At 36.9% G+C, this 14,982-nt stretch overlaps 1 pseudogene; it reads left to right on the plus strand.

Annotated features, from left to right (window-relative positions):
- Window positions 1-1,889: 1,889 nt before the first annotated feature.
- On the plus strand, window positions 1,890-2,820 carry LOC143676174 (olfactory receptor 4C11-like; annotated as a pseudogene).
- The last annotated feature ends 12,162 nt before the right edge of the window (window positions 2,821-14,982 follow it).

Here is a 14,982-nt window from a genome sequence, read left to right on the forward strand (position 1 = left end):
GGCCTTCCTCTCATCTCTGATGCTCCAGAAGTAGTTTTCTTTCCCCAAAGCTATAGTTATTATCCCTGTCATTGGTATACCACTAACACAATCCACTTAGATGAAAGTGCATGTATAATATAAAACATACTGTTTTTGATGAAAATTTTACTGCTCTAGGCATTTAGTTCTGTCCTCAGATTTTCTTATTTACAATATATTTTAGAGACCATTGCCTATGTATTTGTTTTTCATTTTATCAATGAGTGCCTAAAAGTATCATCTCTAATTAATTCAGTCACCTTCTGATGGACAGTAGTTGTTTCTCATGTTTTGGCTCCATGGACATAGCTTCAGTATCATTTTTCTACATGTGAGTGACTGTATATGTAGGAAATGGAATCACTGGGCTAATTTCCATTGCAGTTATAATCTTATAGATTGTGAAAAGCACTCCCTAGGAAATTGAACCCACTTAAATGCTAGGGCAAATATATGAGATTGATACTTTCCAACCTACTTAGCAGCAATACATACTAAAAACATTCATCAAAAGTTTCTTCATATAATAGATGAAAATTATACCTAATAGGGATTTCTATTTCAATGTATTTCACTATAAATGGAATTGAGTATATTGTCATGTTTAATTATTTTGACAAAGAGAAGGGTCTTGTAAAATTGGTTCTTTTGTCTATTTTCATTTTTGTTGTCATTTTTTAAATACCAACATGAAATCTATTGACATTTGAAGAAATTATGCTTTACTGTTGTAAATATATTTTACTAGTCTGATACTTATTTTGCTTGCAGCCATTCTACTGTTTGGTAATGTGCAAAACACATTCCACAAATGTGCAATGAATGTATGTAAATGTGGTAATGTACATAAAATTTTTTTCTTATCTGGCATATATCTAGATATAAATAAATATAAACTACATTTTATTTCTGTTTTCTCTTTCTTGATGTCAATTATAAGACACTCAAGTATATAGATGACAAAAGTTCTATTGAGAAGCTTCTGCTATCTTTGTGGCTTCCTCGGCTCATTTTCTAAGTTCTGATACTTAAGCTATAAGCTGAAATATAAAAACCTGTTCTGATTTAGGGCATTTGATCCTCCTTTCTCTTACCTTAACTATGGACAGTTTCAGTTTCTCATTGCATGTTTAAAAATGATAATGACAGCATCACAAAAACAATGAATAAGAACAATAATTTACTGAGGAACAACATGGTATGATAGAAAAAAAGTACCAGATTGTATTTAAAACTGGAAACCACCAGGTCTACCGCCTTGCTGATTTGGTATCCACTGCACTATTTTTCTCTCATTATCACATGCCAAATCCTTGGTAAGCTAAAATCTTAGGTTTGTAGCCTCTGTGTGTATGTGTGTGTATGTGTGTGTGTGTGTGCTTGCATGTAGATTTTCTTAAGGAAGAGCCTTTCAAGTGTTAGATACACATTCATCAAATGTAAAAAATTTTACTAGGAGAATATTTAATGAATGGATTGCCAGGATCAAGAAAGGTGAAAACTCACTGTCACTTATGAAGTAAGTTATGGATGGATATTTTCTATCTTTGTAGCACAATGCTCCTCATACTGATAGGGAATTTCAGAAAACTAAAGATAGCCATTCAGATCAGGAAATTATATACTTGTGGCAAATCCAAAATGTAAAGTTTATTATGTCTAAAGAGTCAATAGTTTGACTAAGTTTTATGAATTGGAATTCATTCAGAAAAGATCAATACAGATGGATAAGTGATTATCCATTGTTAAGGGAGGAAGTTCAATTATCAAGCTTTTATTCAGGCTACAAATGTGCTCATTTATAAAATTATTTCTTTTCTCCATGCAGATTAACTATTTCTAACCAGTACTTTCCCCAAATTGAAACAATGCAGTAAAATAACAGTGTAACTGAATTCATACTGTTAGGATTGACACAGGATCCTTTGACCAGAAAACGGTGTTTTTAATCATCTTAGTTTTCTATGTGGGAATAGCGGTGGGGAATTTGCTCATTATTGTGACCATTGAGTTCAACCAGACACTTGGGAGCCCCATGTACTTCTTCCTATTTTTTTGCCCTTTGCCAATATCTGCTTTTCAACTTCCACAGCCCCTGGACTACTTGTGGATGTTCTGACTTCTAGGAAAATCCTGTCCTACAATGAATGCCTGACTCAAGTCTTTGCACTGCATTTATTTGGCTGCATGGAGATCTTTGCCCTCATCTTCACGGCTGTTGATCGGTATGTGGCCATCTGTAAGCCCTTACGCTCCACAACCGTCATGAGCAGGCAGATCTGCATCATCTTGATTCTTCTTGCTTGGATAGGGTCTTTCACACATTCTATGGCTCAGGTTGCCCTGACCTTGAGATTGCCTTTCTGTGGACCCAACGTGATTGATCATTATTGCTGTGATTTACAGCCCTTGTGGAAACTTGCCTGTATGGACACTTATGTGATCAACCTACTGCTTGTTTCCAATATCAGGGCCATTTGCTCAAGCAGTTTCTTGTTTCTGATGATCTCATACATTGACATTTTGCATTCTCTGAGAAACCACCATGCAGAAGGGAAGAAAAAAGCCTTATCAACTTCTACCTCCCACATCATTGTCATCGTCTTATCCTTTGGTCCGTGCGCATTCATGTATACTCATCCCCCGACCACGTTACCCATGGACAAGATAGTAGCAATATTCTATACCATTGGAATACCCTTTTGCAATCCACTCATCTACACACTAAGAAATGCAGAAGTGAAAAATGCCATGAAAAAGTTATGGAGTATTAAAATTACATCAGAAATCAAAGGATGACTTGAGGGTTCATTTACTAACTCACTCGTGTTTTGAATAAATTGATACATAAATCAAAATGATAGGGTCATTTTGTGCAAAAAACATACAGTTATATATAAGGTTGTGGTTGATATTTATTTCTAGTTCACAGAAAAGTTGAATGTCAAGGCAACATTTCTTTTATCAGAGAAAGATGAGTGTCAGCTTAATACAGAAAATTATGAACTAAAAGTCTTTCCTATTGACAGATTCTCTGCCTCTCAGATCATACCTAATCTAGGGTGGAAAGCTGACTCACTTATGCACTGTAATGTCAATACACCTGATTTGTTTAATTTTTTTTTTATTTGTTGCACTATTTATTGGTAGAAATAGTCAATGCATACTTTGTGTTTATATATAAAGTTTACATTTTCCTGAAAGGTTTTTAATTTTGTTTTATTTTTAAGTTTTTGTTTTGTTATTTTATTTTTATTATTTTTGACCTCTGAGTGAACATAATGTATTTTCTATGCTTTTGATTCCTTATAAATATTTTTTAAATGCTTAAACTAAATTCAATAAACTATGCATGTATATCTTGCTTAATAATCCAAGGTATTTTTACATTTCCAAAAATTACACAAAAACATAAGTTCACTTAAATAACCTATGTGTTCTAAATTTCCATTTTTCATTTGTGAATAAAGAAATATTTGTTCAATATTATATATTTCTTGCTGCCTAATGAACCAGATTGTCAGAGACATTTCAGTAAATTATCCTTATTCTTAAATTATGTCTTAATCTACTTCCTCTGAAATGATCTTGTTAGTAATAAACATTGTGCCATAAGGAAAAAAAGCCAAAAACTTAAATAAGAACCAAACTGATAAATCACAAAAAAAGTAAGTTTGCTTAAATAACTTACGTGTTCCAAAATTTCTATTTTGTATTTGTGAATAAAGAAATATTTGTTCAATGTTACATATTGTTTGCTGCCTTATAAATCAGATTGTCAGAGATGCTTCAGTAAATTATTTCTATTTTTACATAACATCTTAATCCACTTCCTCTGGGATGATCTTGTTAATAACGAACATTGTGCCATTATAGAAATAGCCAAAAAACTTAAATAAGAACCATACTGATAGTTTTCAGATTGAATATATTAACCTGAAAATTATATATCTATATATACATATATGGTATGCTGCATATTAAATTTAACAATTCAAGTAACTTAAATACATTTAGCAAACACCCAGCCAAACATTCTTTCATGAAAAGATATTGTACTTATAATAAAAATTTAACAAGCAACTTATTTAGACATCAGTATCAGTAATAGTGAGCCTATGAAACTTAAAAGTCTGAGTAAATTCTGCTGTACTATTAAGAAAAAGAAGTTTGATTTTTAAATTTGTTTAACTTTTCTATGTTCTAACCCCATCCTGGTGCATTTCCTTAGCTTAAACTGACTATTTTATTTGTCATCTGTATATTTTTTGGGCTTCCTTTCACTTTCTCTCTCTGCAAATTTCCCTACAAGTCCTTCTAATTCTATTGTGATTGAATTGGGCCACACCTCATCAAAAAAGTCCTACTTACAATTAAAAACAAGCTGCAGACTGGGAGAAAGTATTTGCAAAATTAATACCTGCCTAACGACTTGTATGCAGAATATAGAAGGAACCATTAAAAGAGTTTAGATGTCTTAAAAACTGTTAATATTCAACAGTAAGAAAACTCTCCAAACAGAGACCTCACCAAAAAATATACAGATGACAAATGGATGTGAAAAAATCTCACCATCAATAACATTATTGTTTTGCAAATTAAAGTAACAATATGATACCAGTATACTCTTATTAGAATGGATAAAGTAAAATAAATCAAATGCTGGCAAGGATGTGGAGTATGAGGAAGTCTCAATCATTGCTGGTAGGATGGAAAATTGTACAGACACTTTGGAAGAGAATTTGGAAGTTGCTTTGCGAACTCTACGTAGTCCTGCTATATCATCCAGCAATGACACGTTTATTTATTCAAAGTAGTTGAAAATGTATGCCCACACAAAAATCTTCACAGAAATTTCCATAGAAGTTTTACTCACAAATGCCAAAAATTTGAACTAGCTATGATGTCTTTATAGGTGAATGTATAGACTGGGATATATCCATACTATAGATTATTATTCAGGAATAAGTAGGAATGAGCTATCATGCCTAAAGGAAGGTAGAAGGAAATGTAAATACACAATGCTAAGAGAAAGAAACTAGCCTGAAAAGCCTATGTATTGTCTGACATTCTGGAAAAGGCAAAACTATGGAATCCAGAAAATGATCTGTGTGTGCTACAGGTTCTTGATGAGAGAAGGAAGATGAAGCGGTCAATCACAGGGATTTTTAAGGTGAGAAAACTATTCTGGATCATACCACAATGGAGGATCCATGATAATGCACATTTATCAAAACCCGTAGAACTGTACAACACAAGCATTCTATTCTAATGTGAATTATAAACTTTAGTAGTAATAAATTATCAATAATACTGGTTCATCACTTGTTAAAAATTACCACAATGATACAAAATGTTAATAATAGGGGAAATTAAGTGTGTGGTGTGTATGGTGTGTGGTAGGGAGGTGGTGGTGCATGGAAACTCCCTGCGCTTTTTGTGCAGTTTTTCTAAAATCTAGGTATGCTGTAAAAGTGAAGGAAAACTATAGAATAGTATCAGCTAAATATCAATTTTTTAAATGTAGGCAAGGAAGATATGTTTCTAAGAAAAACTATTACCAAAACTAACTTGATAAAATTACAAAACCTGCATAGTATATAACTAGTAAGAAACAGAATTAATTAAAAATAATCCCATATAGGAAATATCAGCCCCAAATGGGGCTATATTTAAAAAAAATAGATTATTGTGTTTTTGACCCTTTTGTAAATGAGCAAAAAGCAAAATATCATTGATTAATGTTGCCAGATTATAGTTTAAAAAAAGAAAAATAATTATTATTCCCTTTCTTTCCAAAATTGAGTCTCTAAAATGTGTTAACAAAATAACAGGAAAATTACTCTTACTTTGTGTCTAAAAACTAATTAATTGTACAATACCAAGTTAATTTACTCCCAGATATTCTAGGTTTACTGCTAGAATCCCGGTAAATTTTATCTACAAAATCAGAAGTGTATAGTGAAAAATCAATTTTTTAGTAATACGGAAAAATCAGGTGATGAACTTATATAATTTCACAGTAAAAATTTTAGTATATTAAGAATATAGTGGATCTGGCTTACCACTAAAAATAATATTTAATATACCTTACAGAAAATATTATCTTAAAGGAAATAAGATAGACACATTCTCTTTAAAATTAAGAACATAACAAAGGTGCTGACACCATATTATAAAGCAGTTCCTAATGAACACAGAGAGTAAAAAAATAGTACAAATAAATTATAGGAGGTAATGCAACTAGTCTTATGATAGAGGGCATGATCATTTATGCAGAAAACCAAAAAGTTCTACTGGTGTTAATATAAATAATAATAGGTAGAGCAACATAGTGATCAGCAATAAAATTAATGTACAAAAATCAATTACATGCCTTGGTGCCAGCACCAAACAACCAAAAACATAATTTAAACAGAATTTTAATTCTGTTTGAAAACACAATTTACAATAATTTTAAGGAAGACTGAGTCCCTAGAATTTTTCTAGAATTTCTGTTTATTCTATTGCTAAAGTATTTCTCAAAGTGTTTGCATAATTTTTTATTCCCATCAGCAGCGAACTAGAGAGAACCCTTTGAATCAATGGATTTTTAAATTTAGAAACTCTAACATGTATGTAGTGGCATCACATTGAGGTTTTCATTTAAATTCCTTTGATGACTAATGATACTGAACATCTACTCATGTTCTTAACTGCTATCAATATATCTTCAGTGAAATATCTGTTCAAGTCTTTTACACATTTCTTTAGCCTTTCAAAGAAGTTCTGAATTTGATATCATCCAATTATTTATAGATTATGATTCAGGAGTCATAGTTAAGAAATTGTTGCCTGATCCAATATCAGAAATATTTGCTCCTATGCAGCATTTATATCTATAATCCATTTCAATGTATTTTGTATAGTGTAAAGTACTTTAGCACTTTGCTATTATCCCTCATCAATAATCATTCCTTTATTTAAGGAATTTTAAGTCATTTTTACATGTGAATATCTAACCACCAGAGCAATATTTGTTGTAAAAGACTATCCTTTTCCTATGGAATGAATTGCCTCTGCAGCTTTATTGAAAAAGCAATATATATATATATATAACAAAAACAGTTCATTTTTTATTTTATGGTTTAGGCTATGCATTGGATTTTTCTACTTGACTCATATTCAGGATGTTCAAAACCAATATTGTTAACTGTATATAAAATATCACTTGCCAGAAAACTAAGGGATGTTCTTCAATAAACACTCTCCCCAAGTCCCGAAGATTTTATCCCCAAGTCCAGAAGATTTTACATACAATCCCCAAGTCCAGAAGATTTATCTCCTAAATATCCTTAGAAAGTATTTTTCAGTTTCCTTTTTTCTGTTTTATAAACTGCTTCAGTTGTTCAGATTTATTTTCTCTTGTGAGGAGCTTAAAATAAGTGCTGATTATTCATTCTATGTTACCTTTGACCACATTAAATCAATCACTATATATCCATCCTTGTTAAAACCCTTTGGTAATATTTTATACCCCACAAAATGCAGTTGAAACTCCTTTGCATGAAATACCTCACTCCTCATAATCTGATTCCCAAATACCTGTTTAGCCACATTAACTGTCATGCTCTGTTTGGTTATTTATCTTTAGTAGTTGTCATGGTCAGACTCATGTGTCAACTTGGCCAAGTGGTGGTACCTGTTTGTCTGGTTGGGCAAGTGCTGGCCTGTCTGTGGCGACAAGGACATTTCAGAGAATCAAGTCATGATTATGTCAGCTGTATCCACAGATGATTCCATTTGCAATCAGCCAAAGGGGAGTGTCTTCTGCAATGAGTGATGCTTAATCTATCACTGGAAGCCTTTTAAGGAGGATTCAGAAGAGACAGGCTCTCTTTCTGATTTGGCTGGTGAGTCTCTCCTGTGGAGTTCATCCAGACCCTCCATCGGAATCATTGGCTTCACAGCCTGCCCTGGGGATTTTGGACTCTTTGTTCCCACAGTCATGTGAGACACTTTTATAAATTTTATATTTGCGAGTGTTCCCCATTGATTCTGTTTCTCTAGAAAACCCTAACTAATACATCTTGGTACCAGGAGTGGTTCTTAAGAAACAGAATCTTAAAAATAGGTTTTTATGAATCATTTTCTACTCTGACTGGACTCAAAGGCACTAAGGACTCTGATTCCCATAATCAGAATGACACTCCCAATCCATGGAGTGAGTTGGCAAAAGAGACAAAATATCACCATTCAATTCTCTTAATGCTTTGCTTGTACGAAGCCAGACTCTGGGGGATAATGTTTTCACTCATTAGTGGAGTTTTATGGAAATAAGAGTTATAGAGATGTTGGCTGGTTGTTGTTAGATACACTGGATACAATAAGGAGTGAAAAGGATGGGATTAAGGCTTCAAACAAAAAGCTTAAGTGCTGTCTGGCAGATGTAGAAGTTTCTATGAGTATCCTGAAGAAAAGTCTTATTTCCTAGAGCCATAGACTTGAGAGCTCTGAAAATCAGACTCAGAATCTTATTGTGAGAGTATCAACTTTACAATGTAAACTGAAATCTCAATGTTGTATGGTGTCTGCTGTTAAAGTGAGGGCATTGACTGGAAAGGAGTGGGACCCAGAAAAATGGGATTGTGACATATGGATTGAGAATGATGTTGAGGATGAGGTTGAAACCCTAGATCATGCTGAGTCTTCTCTAGATAACTCTGTAATAATTTGCCCTGAAGACATAGCTTTCCCACCTCCAGCCTCCCTTGAGGAGTTGGCCACCCAACCTCCTCCTGAAGGGATTAGCCCTAGAGTGATTAATCCTGTTTCACCAGATGAAACTGCAAATGAAGGCCTTGAAGCAAATGCCTTGGAAGATATTTCTAATTCTTTTCATGATACACCCCCAGCATCCCTCATTTCTTCCAGACCTATAACTAGACTAAAGTCCTTAAAGGTGAGGTACAAAGTACACACATGAGGAGGTACATTATACTCCAAAAGAACTGTGTGAGTTTTTCAATTTATATAGACAGAAATCAGGGGAATATGTGTGACAATGGATTTCAAGGGTGTGAGATAATGGTGGGAGGAATATAAGGTTTGAGCAGGCTGAATTTGTTGATATGGACCCACTAAGCCAAGATTCTGCATTCAATGTTATAGCTCGAGGGGTTAGAAAAGGTATTAACAGTTTGTTTGGATGGTTGGTTGAAATGTGGATCAAAAGGTGGCTGACATTACCTGAGGTTGAAATGCCAGAGCTGCCCTGGTATAATGTAGATGAGTGGGTCCATAGGGTTAGAGAGATTTGAATGTTAGAGTGGATTTATCATGCAAATCCTACTCTTACACCCCAGAAATGTCTGGAGGATGCACCTTTTACCAGAACAGTGAAAATTAATTTGTTAGACTAGCACCATCATCCCTGAAGAACTTTGTGGTTGCACTTCTCTGTAGGTCAGATATTACAGTGGGAACTGCTGTCATTGAGCTGAAATCCTTAAACACAATGGGTATGATGGGATCCCAAGTTGGCAGAAGGCAGGTGGCAGCACTTAATTGCCAAAGACAGGGTAGACTTGGCTATTATAGTAGACAGCAAACTCAAAGCAGGCATCAAAATTATATGACTTGCAAAGATTTGTGGCATTGGCTAGCAAATCCTGGGGTACCTAGAAATACAATAGAAGGGCAGTATACTAAATTCTTGTTTGAGTTGTATAAACAAAAAAGTTCTATGTCAAGTGAACAGAAGTCTAACCTTGTGCTGGTTTGAAAGGATATATGCCCCCTAAGAAAGTTATGTTTTAATATAAATCCCATTTTGTAAAGGTAGAATCATCCCTATTCAATACTGTATCTTTGAAACTGTAATGAGATCATCTCCCTGGTTGATGTGGTTTAGTCAAGAGTGGTTGTTAAACTGGATTAAGGGACGACATGTCTCCACCCATTTGGGTGGGTATTGATTGGTTTGCTGGAGTCCTATAAAAGAGGAAACATTTTGGAGAAAGAGATTCAGAGAGATTCAGAGAGAGCAGAGAATGCTGCAGCACCATGAAGCAGAGAGTCCACCAGCCAGCAACCTTTGGAGATGAAGAAGGAAAACACCTCCCGGGGAGCTTCATGAAACAGGAAGCCAGGAGACAAAGCTAGCAGATGACACCGTATTCACCATGTGCCCTTCCAGCCGAGAGAGAAGCCCTGACTGTGTTCGTCATGTGCCATCTCACTTGAGAGAGAGAGACCCTGAACTTCATTGGCCTTCTTGAACCAAGGTATCTTTCCCTGGATGCCTTTGATTGGACATTTCTATAGACTTGTTGTAATTGGGACATTTTCTTGGCCTTAGAACTGTAAACTAGCAACTCATTACATTACCCCTTTTAAAAGCCATTCCGTTTCTGGTATATTGCATTCTGGCAGCCAGCAAACTAGAACAAACCTGAATTACAAAAACACAGAGTCACGGCCCCTTAATCAATTTCCAGACTGGAGACAGCTTACAGACCCAGAGCTCCTTGAATGAAGGGGAGGCCAGGTCCCTTTGGGGAAGAACCCTGTTACATTGTCACAAATTTATAGTTAATCTTCCTCCAAGCCATCCCCAAAGACACTGACAGCCTTTTACCAAGGTAAAGTCTTGTGTATTGTGGAAAAGGAAATGATCATATATTTCAGGGATTATAAGACATTGGTTCAGAAGTGACATTAATTTCAGGGAACCCGAAATGTCACTCTGGTCCACCAGTCAGAGTGGGGGATTATGGAGGCCAGGTGATCAATTGAGTTTTAGCTCAGGTCCATCTCACAGGGGGTCCAGTGGGCCCCAGGACCCATTCTGTAGTTATTTTCCCAGTTCCAGAATGTATAATTGGTATAGACATGCTGAGCAATGGCAGAATCCCCACATTGACTCTCTAACTCGTTCAATGAGGGCTATTATGGTGGAAAGGCCAAGTAGAAGCCACTAGAATTGCCCCTACCTAGCAAAATAGTATATCAGAAGCAATACCAGATTCATGGAGGGATTATAGAGATTACTGCCACTCTTAAGGATTTGAAGGATGCAGGGATGGTGATTCCCACCACATCCCCATTCAACTTTCCTATTTGGCCTGTGCAGAAAACAGATGGGTCTTGGAGGACAAAAGTGGATTATCATAAACTCAACCAGGTGGTAACTCCAATTGCAACTGCTGTTCCAGGTGTGGTATCATTGCTTGAGCAAATGAATACATCCCCTGGTACGTGGTATGCAGCTATTGATCTGGAAAATCCTTTTTTCTCAATAGCTATTAATAAGGACCACCAGAAACCGTTTTCTTTCAGCTGGAAAGGCCAGCAATATACTTTCACTGTCCTACCTCAGGGGTATATCAACTCTCCAGCCCTATGTCATAATCTTGTCTGCAGGGAAATTGATCATTCCTCCCTCCCACAAGACATCATACTGGTCCATTATATTGATGATATCATGTTGATTGAACCTAGTGAGCAAGAAGTAACAACTTCCCTAGACTTACTGGTAAGGCATTTGCATGTCATATAATGGGAGATAAATCCAACAAAAATACAGGGGCCTTCCACCTCCATGAAATTTCTAGGTGTCCAGTTGTGTGGGGTATGTCAAGATATCCTTTCTAAGGTGAAGGATAAGTTGCTGTACCTGGCCCCTCCTGTAACCAAAAAAGAGGCACAATGCCTAGTTGGTCTCTTTGGATTATCACAGCAAAATATTCCTCATTTGGGTGTGCTACTCCAGCTCATTAATTGAGTGACCAGAAAAGCTGCTAATTTTGAGTGGGGACCTGAACAAGAGGAGGCCCTGTGACAGGTCCAGGCTGCTGTACCAGCTGCTCTGCTGCTTGTTCTATATGATCCAGCAGATCCAATGTACTGGAAGTGTTAGTGGCAAATAGAGACGGTGGCGAGAGCCTTTGGCAGGCCCCTATAGGAGAATCACAATGCAGACCCTTAGGATTTTGGAGCAAAGCTTTAGCATCTGTTGCAGATAACTACTCTTCTTTTGAGAAAAAGCTTTTGGCCTGCTACTGGGCCTTCATAGAGACTGAATGCTTAACCAAAGGTCACCAAATTACCATGAGACCTGAGTTGCCTATCATGAGCTGGGTGTTGTCTGACCCACCAAGCCATCAAGTTGGGCATGTGCAGCAGCACTCTATTGTAAAATGGAAATGGTATATATGAGATAGGGCCAGAGCAGGTCCTGAAGGCACAAGTAAGTTACATGAAGAAGTGGCCCAAATGCCCATAGTCTCCACTCCTGCCTCATTCAGAGCTATGGCCTCTTGGGGAGTTTCTTACAGCAAATTGACTGAGGAAGAGAAAACTCAGACCTGGTTTACAGATGGTTCAGCATGATATGCAGGTATCACCCAAAAGTGGACAGCTGCAGCACTACAACCCCTTTCTGGGGTGTCCTTGAAGGACAGAGGAGAAATCCTCCCAGTGGGCAGAACTTTGATTAGTACACCTGGTTGCTCATTTTGCTTGGAAGGAAAACTGGCAAGAGGTACAATTGTATACTGACTCATGGGCTGTTGCTAATGGTTTGGCTGGATGGTCAAGGACTTGGAAAGACCATAATTGGAAAATTGGTGACAAAGAAGTCTGGGGAAGAAGTATATGGCTAGACTTTTCTGAGTGGGCTATAAACATGAGCATATTTGTGTCCCATGTGAATGTGCACCAGAGTTGACTTCAGCAGAGAAGGTTTTAATAATCAAGTGGATAAGATCACCTGTTCTGTGGATACCAGTCAGCTTCTTTCCCCAGAAACTCCTGCCATTGCTCAATGGGCACATGAACAAAGTGGTTGTGGTGGTATAGATGTAGGCTATGCATGGGGTCAGCAACATGGACTTCCACTCACCAAGGCTGACTTGGCTGCAGCCACTCAATCTGCCAGCAGCAGAGACTTATACTCAGCCCCCAATATGACACCATCCCCTGAGGTGATCAACCAGCTACATGGTGTCAGGGTGATTACATTAGACCACTCCATTCATGGAAGGGGCAGTGATTTGTTCTAACTGGATTAGACACATACTCTGGATATGGGTTTGCTTTCTCTGCATGCAATTCTTCTGCCAAAACTACCATCCGTGGACTTACAAAATGCCTTATCCATCATCATGGTATTCCACACTGCATTGTTTCTGATCAAGGAACCCACTTCACAGCAAATGAAGTGCAGGAATGGACACATGCTCATGGAATTCCCTGGTCTTACCATGTTCTCCTTTATGCAGAGGCAGTTGGATTGATAGAATGGTGGAATGATCTCTCAAAGTCAAATATGGTGCCAACTAGGTGGCAATACCTTTAAGGGTGGTGGTGATGTTCTCCAGGAGGCTATGTATGCTCTGATTCAGCATTCAGTTTATGTTGTTGTTTCTCCCATAGCCAGGATCCATGGGTCCAGGAACCAAGGGGTGAAAATGGGAGTGGCTCCATTTACTATTAACCCTAGTGACCTAATATGAAAATTCTTGCTTCCTGTCCCAAGCTCTGCTGGTCTACAGGTTTTAGTTCCAAAATGGGGAGTGCTTCCACCAGGAGAAACAGCAATGATTCCATTGAACTGGAATCTCAGAGTTCCACCCGGTCATTTTGGGCTACTCATGACCCTGGATCAACAAGCCAAGAACGGGATTACATTATTGTATGGGATGATTGACCCTGACTATCAGGGGGAAAAAGGACTGCAACTACATAAGGGAGATAAAGAAGAGTTTTCTTGGAATATAGGAGATCCCCTAGGGCGTCTTTTAGTGCTACCATGCCCTGTGATTAAAATCAATGAAAAACTGCAACAACCCTATCCACGCAGGACTCCCAATGGCTATGAAACTTCAGGAATGAAGGTTTGGGTTACTCCACCAGGCAAGGAACCACAGCCAACTGAAGTGCTTGCTAAGGGTAAAGGCAACATGGAATCGGTAGTGGAAGAAGGTAATGATAAATATGACCTTTGATCACGTGATCAGTTACAGAAACGAGGCCTGTAATTCTCTTTCGTTCATGGCATTCTCTTTAAGTTGTAAGATATCATGTTTAAGAATGAATATTAACCAAGGATTTGCACCCTATTCTGGAGAGATTTAATGTGTTTCCAGTTATATGCAGTACAGTTGATTATTGTTAGGTGAAAGAAAAAATGCATGTTTTATTGTTTTTTATTTAGAAATTAGGTATGGTTTAAGGTGGTATGTATAGCTGCCAAGTTGACAAGGGGTGGACTGTCATGGTCAGGTTCATGTGTCAACTTGGTGGTACCTGTTTGGTTAGGAAAGTGCTGGCCTGTCTGTTGTGATGAGGACATTTCATAGAATTAAATCATAATTATGTCAGATGCTTCCACAGCTAATTCCATTTGTAATCAGCCAAAGAGGAGTGTCTTCTGCAATGAGTGATGCTTAATCTAATTGCTGGAACCCTTTTAAGGAGGATTCAGAAGAGACAGACTCTCTTCCTGCTGCAGCTGGTGAGCCTCCCCTGTGGAGTTCTTCCAGACCCTCCATCAGAATCGTCGTTTTCACAGCCTGCCCTGCAGATTTTGGACTCTGCATTCCTGTGGTCATGTGAGACACGTTTATAAATTTTATATTTGTGAGTGTTCCCTGTTCTTTTGCCTAGTATTTTTTTGTTATTTGTGTTGTCATATTTTAATAACAACTGATTAAATCTATTTACATTTGAAGGAATTATGCTTCACTGTTGTAAATGTATCTTACTATTTTGACATTTATTTTGCTTTTGAATATGCCATTGTTTGATAATGTACAGACTACAGTACATAAATGTGCACTTAAATGCGATATTGTATATAGAACTATTTTGCAGTGTCTGGTATATAGCTAGGGAAAAATGAATATAAACTCAGTTTTTTAATGTTCTTCTCTTTCTTAATATTTATAGATGACAAAAATTCTATTGAAAATCTTAGCT

The sequence above is a fragment of the Tamandua tetradactyla genome, chromosome 3 (assembly GCF_023851605.1).
Source record: "Tamandua tetradactyla isolate mTamTet1 chromosome 3, mTamTet1.pri, whole genome shotgun sequence".
Lineage (NCBI taxonomy): Eukaryota > Metazoa > Chordata > Mammalia > Pilosa > Myrmecophagidae > Tamandua > Tamandua tetradactyla.